The sequence below is a fragment of the Lagenorhynchus albirostris genome, chromosome 1, assembly GCF_949774975.1.
Source record: "Lagenorhynchus albirostris chromosome 1, mLagAlb1.1, whole genome shotgun sequence".
Lineage (NCBI taxonomy): Eukaryota > Metazoa > Chordata > Mammalia > Artiodactyla > Delphinidae > Lagenorhynchus > Lagenorhynchus albirostris.
In genome coordinates, this window is record NC_083095.1 from 103,102,027 (window position 1) to 103,112,141 (window position 10,115).

Consider the following 10,115-nt stretch of genomic DNA (forward strand, 5'->3'; position numbering starts at 1 on the left):
ATACCTGACTAGTAAGAATCTTAAAACCTATGGATTTACATGTCTCCGAAAGGGAATCAAGCATGTGTACAGCAGCATAAACGCAGCAGTGATAGGATTGGTGAGGTTCGGTGAGCAAATGCAGACCCTTTGAAGTCATATTGCATGGTACCCATTCCATGGGTCACAACTCTGCAGGTTTAAGGGATTCCTCCTTCAGCTAAAACATGCATGTGGAACCCAGAGTATGATCCACCATGTGATCGGGAAACGTGTTCAAATATGTCTCAGTTTTCGTCCCCTGGTACTCGGGTGCAACATTCCAGACGCTTTACTAACACTCTCCCCACTTGGAGAGTCAGTGCCTTTAACCTCCTGTTTGGCCCAGTTTGCAATTTCTGCGGGAAATGAACAGGAATAGGGAGAACCAATGAGAGACTAGCTGGAGGTGTCTGGACGGGCAAATTTAACTCTCATTTCCCACCAGGAAGAGGAATTAACCAAAGGCTCAGCTTGCCGTGCCGGAACCACACTAGGGCCTGAAGCAATCCTGCGGTGTTGCGGCCAGCTCACAAGAAAGCGAGTTGAACAAAGGAGCTCAGGGGAACTGTCATTCACAAACCTGCAGAGTTATAAATGACAGCTATCGTCCAAAAATATATTGAAGTATGGCTGCCAAGAGCACTTGAAAGCGGGGCAGAATTGCAGGACACCGATTTCAGGAGGTAGACTGGAATTGCATGAAAAGCATAGGAAAAGAGGCAGAACGTCCACAATGATGCACTTGGCCAAAAAGGGCGTATGCGTTTTTTCCTGAATATATTCAGGAAAAAACGCATACGCCCTTTTTGGCCAACCAAGCAAGCTTGCAAAGGAAATCTGCACTACAATGAAGTCTCACTGCCCCCCGGGCAAAAGGGCCATCTGAAAAAAGTGTAAAATCCAGAAAGGCAGGACAGGCCATGGAGAACTGGGAGCCTTGTTATGCTGATGGGCGGGATGTAAATTGCCAACAGCCACTCTGGAGAAGTGTATGGTGTTTCCTGAAACATCTAAAAAACAAAGCAACAGAGCCTAGGGCACTTCCACTTATGCTCCTATAGCTTAGGGAAATTAAAATCAAAAAGACACAGCCACCCCAAAGTTTGGGACGGCTCTGTTTACAAGAACCTCGTTTATGGTACAAGTTCAATATCACAGAAAGCGAAAAATGAATAAAGAATTTGTGGTACTTACGTACAATGCAATATCACTCAGCAATGAAATCTATGTCATCAGGCCCATAGCAGCATAATGAGTGGACTCAGGTACGATGATTCTAAGAGAAATAAGTCACACAGAAAAAGAAATATCATAAGGTATCACTAATACACGGAATGTAAACTTGGCTACCCAGGAACTGAATTACAAAACAGAACAGGGTCTCAAATGTAGAAAACCAACTTATGCTTGCTTAAGGGGAAAGGTGAGTTGGGGTGCTGCATAAAACCAGAGATTGAAATTAGCACAGATACCGTTCCATAAGCCAAATATGTAATAGACAAGAGCTACTCCTTCCTCAACGAAGTGGACTCAACACCCCATATTAAACGCCTAAGAATATACCTGACTAGTAAGAATCTTAAAACCTATGGATTTACATGTCTCCGAAAGGGAATCAAGCATGTGTACAGCAGCATAAACGCAGCAGTGATAGGATTGGTGAGGTTCGGTGAGCAAATGCAGACCCTTTGAAGTCATATTGCATGGTACCCATTCCATGGGTCACAACTCTGCAGGTTTAAGGGATTCCTCCTTCAGCTAAAACATGCATGTGGAACCCAGAGTATGATCCACCGTGTGATCGGGAAACGTGTTCAAATGTGTCTCAGTTTTGTCCCCTGGTACTCGGGTGCAACATTCCAGACGCTTTACTAACACTCTCCCCACTTGGAGAGTCAGTGCCTTTAACCTCCTGTTTGGCCCAGATTGCAATTTCTGCGGGAAATGAACAGGAATAGGGAGAACCAATGAGAGACTAGCTGGAGGTGTCTGGACGGGCAAATTTAACTCTCATTTCCCACCAGGAAGAGGAATTAACCAAAGGCTCAGCTTGCCGTGCCGGAACCACACTAGGGCCTGAAGCAATCCTGCAGTGTTGCGGCCAGCTCACAATAAAGAGAGCTGAAGAAAGGAGCTCAGGGGCACTGTCATTCACAAACCTGCAGAGTTATAAATGACAGCTATCGTCCAAAAATATATTGAAGTAAGGCTGCCAAGAGCACTTGAAAGCGGGGCAGAATTGCAGGACACCGATTTCAGGAGGTAGACTGGAATTGCATGAAAAGCATAGGAAAAGAGGCAGAACGTCCACAATGATGCACTTGGCCAAAAAGGGCGTATGCGTTTTTTCCTGAATATATTCAGGATAAAACGCATACGCCCTTTTTGGCCAACCAAGCAAGCTTGCAAAGGAAATCTGCACTACAATGAAGTCTCACTGCCCCCCGGGCAAAAGGGCCATCTGAAAAAAGTGTAAAATCCAGAAAGGCAGGACAGGCCATGGAGAACTGGGAGCCTTGTTATGCTGATGGGCGGGATGTAAATTGCCAACAGCCACTCTGGAGAAGTGTATGGTGTTTCCTGAAACATCTAAAAAACAAAGCAACAGAGCCTAGGGCACTTCCACTTATGCTCCTATAGCTTAGGGAAATTAAAATCAAAAAGACACAGCCACCCCAAAGTTTGGGACGGCTCTGTTTACAAGAACCTCGTTTATGGTACAAGTTCAATATCACAGAAAGCGAAAAATGAATAAAGAATTTGTGGTACTTACGTACAATGCAATATCACTCAGCAATGAAATCTATGTCATCAGGCCCATAGCAGCATAATGAGTGGACTCAGGTACGATGATTCTAAGAGAAATAAGTCACACAGAAAAAGAAATATCATAAGGTATCACTAATACACGGAATGTAAACTTGGCTACCCAGGAACAGAATTACAAAACAGAACAGGGTCTCAAATGTAGAAAACCAACTTATGCTTGCTTAAGGGGAAAGGTGAGTTGGGGTGCTGCATAAAACCAGAGATTGAAATTAGCACAGATACCGTTCCATAAGCCAAATATGTAATAGACAAGAGCTACTCCTTCCTCAACGAAGTGGACTCAACACCCCATATTAAACGCCTAAGAATATACCTGACTAGTAAGAATCTTAAAACCTATGGATTTACATGTCTCCGAAAGGGAATCAAGCATGTGTACAGCAGCATAAACGCAGCAGTGATAGGATTGGTGAGGTTCGGTGAGCAAATGCAGACCCTTTGAAGTCATATTGCATGGTACCCATTCCATGGGTCACAACTCTGCAGGTTTAAGGGATTCCTCCTTCAGCTAAAACATGCATGTGGAACCCAGAGTATGATCCACCGTGTGATCGGGAAACGTGTTCAAATGTGTCTCAGTTTTCGTCCCCTGGTACTCGGGTGCAACATTCCAGACGCTTTACTAACACTCTCCCCACTTGGAGAGTCAGTGCCTTTAACCTCCTGTTTGGCCCAGTTTGCAATTTCTGCGGGAAATGAACAGGAATAGGGAGAACCAATGAGAGACTAGCTGGAGGTGTCTGGACGGGCAAATTTAACTCTCATTTCCCACCAGGAAGAGGAATTAACCAAAGGCTCAGCTTGCCGTGCCAGAACCACACTAGGGCCTGAAGCAATCCTGCAGTGTTGCGGCCAGCTCACAATAAAGAGAGCTGAAGAAAGGAGCTCAGGGGCACTGTCATTCACAAACCTGCAGAGTTATAAATGACAGCTATCGTCCAAAAATATATTGAAGTAAGGCTGCCAAGAGCACTTGAAAGCGGGGCAGAATTGCAGGACACCGATTTCAGGAGGTAGACTGGAATTGCATGAAAAGCATAGGAAAAGAGGCAGAACGTCCACAATGATGCACTTGGCCAAAAAGGGCGTATGCGTTTTTTCCTGAATATATTCAGGAAAAAACGCATACGCCCTTTTTGGCCAACCAAGCAAGCTTGCAAAGGAAATCTGCACTACAATGAAGTCTCACTGCCCCCCGGGCAAAAGGGCCATCTGAAAAAAGTGTAAAATCCAGAAAGGCAGGACAGGCCATGGAGAACTGGGAGCCTTGTTATGCTGATGGGCGGGATGTAAATTGCCAACAGCCACTCTGGAGAAGTGTATGGTGTTTCCTGAAACATCTAAAAAACAAAGCAACAGAGCCTAGGGCACTTCCACTTATGCTCCTATAGCTTAGGGAAATTCAAATCAAAAAGACACAGCCACCCCAAAGTTTGGGACGGCTCTGTTTACAAGAACCTCGTTTATGGTACAAGTTCAATATCACAGAAAGCGAAAAATGAATAAAGAATTTGTGGTACTTACGTACAATGCAATATCACTCAGCAATGAAATCTATGTCATCAGGCCCATAGCAGCATAATGAGTGGACTCAGGTACGATGATTCTAAGAGAAATAAGTCACACAGAAAAAGAAATATCATAAGGTATCACTAATACACGGAATGTAAACTTGGCTACCCAGGAACAGAATTACAAAACAGAACAGGGTCTCAAATGTAGAAAACAAACTTATGCTTGCTTAAGGGGAAAGGTGAGTTGGGGTGCTGCATAAAACCAGAGATTGAAATTAGCACAGATACCGTTCCATAAGCCAAATATATAATAGACAAGAGCTACTCCTTCCTCAACGAAGTGGACTCAACACCCCATATTAAACGCCTAAGAATATACCTGACTAGTAAGAATCTAAAAATCTATGGATTTTCATGTCTCCAAAAGAGAATCAAGCGTGTGTACAGCAGCATAAACGCAGCAGTGATAGGATTGGTGAGGTTCGGTGAGCAAATGCAGACACTTTGAAGTCATATTGCATGGTACCCATTCCATGGGTCTCATCTCTCCAGGTTTAAGGGATTCTTCCTTCAGCTAAAACATGCATGTGGAACCCAGAGTATGATCCACCGTGTGATCGGGAAACGTGTTCAAATATGTCTCAGTTTAAGTCCCCTGGTACTCGGGTGCAACATTCCAGATGCTTTACTAACACTCTCCCCACTTGGAGAGTCAGTGCCTTTAACCTCCTGTTTGGCCCAGTTTGCAATTTCTGCGGGAAATGAACAGGAATAGGGAGAACCAATGAGAGACTAGCTGGAGGTGTCTGGACGGGCAAATTTAACTCTCATTTCCCACCAGGAAGAGGAATTAACCAAAGGCTCAGCTTGCCATGCCAAAACCACACTAGGGCCTGAAGCAATCCTGCGGTGTTGCGGCCAGCTCACAATAAAGAGAGTTGAAGAAAGGAGCTCAGGGGCACTGTCATTCACAAACCTGCAGAGTTATAAATGACAGCTATCGTCCAAAAATATATTGAAGTAAGGCTGCCAAGAGCACTTGAAAGCGGGGCAGAATTGCAGGACACCGATTTCAGGAGGTAGACTGGAATTGCATGAAAAGCATAGGAAAAGAGGCAGAACGTCCACAATGATGCACTTGGCCAAAAAGGGGGTATGCGTTTTTTCCTGAATATATTCAGGAAAAAATGCATACGCCCTTTTTGGCCAACCAAGCAAGCTTGCAAAGGAAATCTGCACTACAATGAAGTCTCACTGCCCCCCGGGCAAAAGGGCCATCTGAAAAAAGTGTAAAATCCAGAAAGGCAGGACAGGCCATGGAGAACTGGGAGCCTTGTTATGCTGATGGGCGGGATGTAAATTGCCAACAGCCACTCTGGAGAAGTGTATGGTGTTTCCTGAAACATCTAAAAAACAAAGCAACAGAGCCTAGGGCACTTCCACTTATGCTCCTATAGCTTAGGGAAATTCAAATCAAAAAGACACAGCCACCCCAAAGTTTGGGACGGCTCTGTTTACAAGAACCTCGTTTATGGTACAAGTTCAATATCACAGAAAGCGAAAAATGAATAAAGAATTTGTGGTACTTACGTACAATGCAATATCACTCAGCTATGAAATCTATGTCATCAGGCCCATAGCAGCATAATGAGTGGACTCAGGTACGATGATTCTAAGAGAAATAAGTCACACAGAAAAAGAAATATCATAAGGTATCACTAATACACGGAATGTAAACTTGGCTACCCAGGAACTGAATTACAAAACAGAACAGGGTCTCAAATGTAGAAAACCAACTTATGCTTGCTTAAGGGGAAAGGTGAGTTGGGGTGCTGCATAAAACCAGAGATTGAAATTAGCACAGATACCGTTCCATAAGCCAAATATGTAATAGACAAGAGCTACTCCTTCCTCAACGAAGTGGACTCAACACCCCATATTAAACGCCTAAGAATATACCTGACTAGTAAGAATCTTAAAACCTATGGATTTACATGTCTCCGAAAGGGAATCAAGCATGTGTACAGCAGCATAAACGCAGCAGTGATAGGATTGGTGAGGTTCGGTGAGCAAATGCAGACCCTTTGAAGTCATATTGCATGGTACCCATTCCATGGGTCTCAACTCTCCAGGTTTAAGGGATTCTTCCTTCAGCTAAAACATGCATGTGGAACCCAGAGTATGATCCACCGTGTGATCGGGAAACGTGTTCAAATGTGTCTCAGTTTTCGTCCCCTGGTACTCGGGTGCAACATTCCAGACGCTTTACTAACACTCTCCCCACTTGGAGAGTCAGTGCCTTTAACCTCCTGTTTGGCCCAGTTTGTAATTTCTGCGGGAAATGAACAGGAATAGGGAGAACCAATGAGAGACTAGCTGGAGGTGTCTGGACGGGCAAATTTAACTCTCATTTCCCACCAGGAAGAGGAATTAACCAAAGGCTCAGCTTGCCGTGCCGGAACCACACTAGGGCCTGAAGCAATCCTGCAGTGTTGCGGCCAGCTCACAATAAAGAGAGCTGAAGAAAGGAGCTCAGGGGCACTGTCATTCACAAACCTGCAGAGTTATAAATGACAGCTATCGTCCAAAAATATATTGAAGTAAGGCTGCCAAGAGCACTTGAAAGCGGGGCAGAATTGCAGGACACCGATTTCAGGAGGTAGACTGGAATTGCATGAAAAGCATAGGAAAAGAGGCAGAACGTCCACAATGATGCACTTGGCCAAAAAGGGCGTATGCGTTTTTTCCTGAATATATTCAGGAAAAAACGCATACGCCCTTTTTGGCCAACCAAGCAAGCTTGCAAAGGAAATCTGCACTACAATGAAGTCTCACTGCCCCCCGGGCAAAAGGGCCATCTGAAAAAAGTGTAAAATCCAGAAAGGCAGGACAGGCCATGGAGAACTGGGAGCCTTGTTATGCTGATGGGCGGGATGTAAATTGCCAACAGCCACTCTGGAGAAGTGTATGGTGTTTCCTGAAACATCTAAAAAACAAAGCAACAGAGCCTAGGGCACTTCCACTTATGCTCCTATAGCTTAGGGAAATTAAAATCAAAAAGACACAGCCACCCCAAAGTTTGGGACGGCTCTGTTTACAAGAACCTCGTTTATGGTACAAGTTCAATATCACAGAAAGCGAAAAATGAATAAAGAATTTGTGGTACTTACGTACAATGCAATATCACTCAGCAATGAAATCTATGTCATCAGGCCCATAGCAGCATAATGAGTGGACTCAGGTACGATGATTCTAAGAGAAATAAGTCACACAGAAAAAGAAATATCATAAGGTATCACTAATACACGGAATGTAAACTTGGCTACCCAGGAACAGAATTACAAAACAGAACAGGGTCTCAAATGTAGAAAACCAACTTATGCTTGCTTAAGGGGAAAGGTGAGTTGGGGTGCTGCATAAAACCAGAGATTGAAATTAGCACAGATACCGTTCCATAAGCCAAATATGTAATAGACAAGAGCTACTCCTTCCTCAACGAAGTGGACTCAACACCCCATATTAAACGCCTAAGAATATACCTGACTAGTAAGAATCTTAAAACCTATGGATTTACATGTCTCCGAAAGGGAATCAAGCATGTGTACAGCAGCATAAACGCAGCAGTGATAGGATTGGTGAGGTTCGGTGAGCAAATGCAGACCCTTTGAAGTCATATTGCATGGTACCCATTCCATGGGTCACAACTCTGCAGGTTTAAGGGATTCCTCCTTCAGCTAAAACATGCATGTGGAACCCAGAGTATGATCCACCGTGTGATCGGGAAACGTGTTCAAATGTGTCTCAGTTTTCGTCCCCTGGTACTCGGGTGCAACATTCCAGACGCTTTACTAACACTCTCCCCACTTGGAGAGTCAGTGCCTTTAACCTCCTGTTTGGCCCAGTTTGCAATTTCTGCGGGAAATGAACAGGAATAGGGAGAACCAATGAGAGACTAGCTGGAGGTGTCTGGACGGGCAAATTTAACTCTCATTTCCCACCAGGAAGAGGAATTAACCAAAGGCTCAGCTTGCCGTGCCGGAACCACACTAGGGCCTGAAGCAATCCTGCAGTGTTGCGGCCAGCTCACAATAAAGAGAGCTGAAGAAAGGAGCTCAGGGGCACTGTCATTCACAAACCTGCAGAGTTATAAATGACAGCTATCGTCCAAAAATATATTGAAGTAAGGCTGCCAAGAGCACTTGAAAGCGGGGCAGAATTGCAGGACACCGATTTCAGGAGGTAGACTGGAATTGCATGAAAAGCATAGGAAAAGAGGCAGAACGTCCACAATGATGCACTTGGCCAAAAAGGGCGTATGCGTTTTTTCCTGAATATATTCAGGAAAAAACGCATACGCCCTTTTTGGCCAACCAAGCAAGCTTGCAAAGGAAATCTGCACTACAATGAAGTCTCACTGCCCCCCGGGCAAAAGGGCCATCTGAAAAAAGTGTAAAATCCAGAAAGGCAGGACAGGCCATGGAGAACTGGGAGCCTTGTTATGCTGATGGGCGGGATGTAAATTGCCAACAGCCACTCTGGAGAAGTGTATGGTGTTTCCTGAAACATCTAAAAAACAAAGCATCAGAGCCTAGGGCACTTCCACTTATGCTCCTATAGCTTAGGGAAATTAAAATCAAAAAGACACAGCCACCCCAAAGTTTGGGACGGCTCTGTTTACAAGAACCTCGTTTATGGTACAAGTTCAATATCACAGAAAGCGAAAAATGAATAAAGAATTTGTGGTACTTACGTACAATGCAATATCACTCAGCAATGAAATCTATGTCATCAGGCCCATAGCAGCATAATGAGTGGACTCAGGTACGATGATTCTAAGAGAAATAAGTCACACAGAAAAAGAAATATCATAAGGTATCACTAATACACGGAATGTAAACTTGGCTACCCAGGAACAGAATTACAAAACAGAACAGGGTCTCAAATGTAGAAAACCAACTTATGCTTGCTTAAGGGGAAAGGTGAGTTGGGGTGCTGCATAAAACCAGAGATTGAAATTAGCACAGATACCATTCCATAAGCCAAATATATAATAGACAAGAGCTACTCCTTCCTCAACGAAGTGGACTCAACACCCCATATTAAACGCCTAAGAATATACCTGACTAGTAAGAATCTAAAAATCTATGGATTTTCATGTCTCCAAAAGAGAATCAAGCGTGTGTACAGCAGCATAAACGCAGCAGTGATAGGATTGGTGAGGTTCGGTGAGCAAATGCAGACACTTTGAAGTCATATTGCATGGTACCCATTCCATGGGTCACAACTCTGCAGGTTTAAGGGATTCCTCCTTCAGCTAAAACATGCATGTGGAACCCAGAGTATGATCCACCGTGTGATCGGGAAACGTGTTCAAATGTGTCTCAGTTTTCGTCCCCTGGTACTCGGGTGCAACATTCCAGACGCTTTACTAACACTCTCCCCACTTGGAGAGTCAGTGCCTTTAACCTCCTGTTTGGCCCAGTTTGCAATTTCTGCGGGAAATGAACAGGAATAGGGAGAACCAATGAGAGACTAGCTGGAGGTGTCTGGACGGGCAAATTTAACTCTCATTTCCCACCAGGAAGAGGAATTAACCAAAGGCTCAGCTTGCCGTGCCGGAACCACACTAGGGCCTGAAGCAATCCTGCAGTGTTGCGGCCAGCTCACAATAAAGAGAGCTGAAGAAAGGAGCTCAGGGGCACTGTCATTCACAAACCTGCAGAGTTATAAATGACAGCTATCGTCCAAAAA